The following is a 1702-nucleotide window of genomic DNA, read 5'->3' as shown; positions in this document are numbered from 1 at the left end:
TTGTGCTATTACCACCCACAGAGAGTAGGCGACAAATGGAATTTCATTTAAAAGAGAGTTTGCATACATTTCTTATCGATCATGGCAGCAGTTATTCATCCATTGAAGATCCAATTATGGAGAAGAGCATATCCAGCTATGCTGTGGAGTCAAATGCACCTTTTTAAAAGACTGATTCAGGTGTCTAGATAGTTTTCCAGATTGAGGTAGTCTAGCTTTGTAGCATTCACAGTCTTTAATAATCTAAACCGTTTACATGAAGTTCTTTGCAAATTAACGTTGACGTCAATACCAAACCATGACTAGAAAATCGAGGCTCAGACCTTCAATAACTCATATACTCCAATCCAGGTTTTTTTCTGAGGTAAACCAAAGTGGACTGGAGATTTGAGATATCTATTCCTTGTGCGCTGTCATAAAATAATGTTAGATCCAGACCAAGGCGGTGTTTATTTGATCTCAAGAGTTCTCCTGTGAATGTTACTGCACAGTTCTGCCAGATGAGTCTCTAAAGATGACTCTAAAACTCACAGTTGCTTAGGTTTAGTTTCTAAAGTGAGTTAGGATTGCCTGAATTGGCTGTAGAGATCTGAGCGAAGTTGCAACCTGCACGATTTGCTGCTAGGCAAGATTGAGTTGCGATAGTCTACCAATGAAATGACTCTGGCCTAAATGAGGAGCTGAGTTTAGAGGTAGTCGAGGAAAGGCATTATTTTCTTTGAAATGGAATGGCATGAAGCCCAGGCAGGTGTCGTAGTCTACAAAGGACAGCTGGTGATCTAGGATGACAGCAAACAGCAGCTTGACCTTCAGCTGGGATTTGAGACCGTGAGAGGTTGGATGAAGGAACTCATCAGGGAAGTCTTAGCTTGGAGGTAGAGGGACTCAGGGTTGTGGGTGGACATACAGTTTAATATGTCAGAGGGGCATACAGAGATCCTTGGCATTTTGAGATTGTTGTCAGCATAGCAGGGGTAAAAGAAGCACCTGGATGACTGTTCTGGTGTAAAGCGGGATTCACACTGACACTGATTTGCTGCGACAAGGCAACCAGAAGTCATTCATTTTGGGTGAGATTTGGCAATTCGAGGCGACATGGGAGATTTGGACTGCTGGTGATGCGAATTCAACGATACGCAATTACAGTCATGTGATGGCTGTCAAAGGGAGTGTTGACCAAGAAGCATCTACTAGCAATTGTTCTGCAACAAATGTATTGTTATTTGTAAATATTGCCATTACCTTTTTATGTTAACAAGCACTAAATTACTGCATTGACTTGTGGCAAGATTTTTTAAAGACTTGTTAATAGTACCTGCAAAATTCCTAAATAGCTATTTGGCTATCGGTTAAAATATTTTTTTATACCCGTTTGGGCAATTGTTCTGCAACAAATGTATTGTTATTTGTAAATATTGCCATTACCTTTTTATGTTAACAAGCACTAAATTACTGCATTGACTTGTGGCAAGATTTTTTAAAGACTTGTTAATAGTACCTGCAAAATTCCTAAATAGCTATTTGGCTATCGGTTAAAATATTTTTTTATACCCGTTTGGTTCAACATCAAAATGCTGACCCTCTAGCATAAGCAGGTCCGTCCTTAGGGGGGTGCAACTGGTGCCCTTGAGGAGGCCCCGTGGCAAACGGAATCCCCCCCCCCCCCTTCCCCCTGCGGGACAGGGGGGTGACAGGGGCGGGA

At 41.7% G+C, this 1702-nt stretch overlaps 1 protein-coding gene across 2 annotated transcripts in view; it reads left to right on the top strand.

Annotated features, from left to right (window-relative positions):
- The window catches only part of LOC107592658 (cell adhesion molecule 2-like), a 308856-nt gene that overhangs the window by 192362 nt on the left and 114792 nt on the right, over positions 1–1702 (top strand). The window lies entirely within an intron of this gene.

This window comes from Sinocyclocheilus grahami, unplaced genomic scaffold, assembly GCF_001515645.1.
Source record: "Sinocyclocheilus grahami isolate Dianchi unplaced genomic scaffold, SAMN03320097.WGS_v1.1 scaffold156.1, whole genome shotgun sequence".
In the NCBI taxonomy this organism is placed as follows: Eukaryota; Metazoa; Chordata; class Actinopteri; order Cypriniformes; family Cyprinidae; genus Sinocyclocheilus; species Sinocyclocheilus grahami.
The sequence above is the reverse complement of the archived record's forward strand: the minus strand, read 5'-3'. Positions and strand labels throughout refer to the sequence as shown.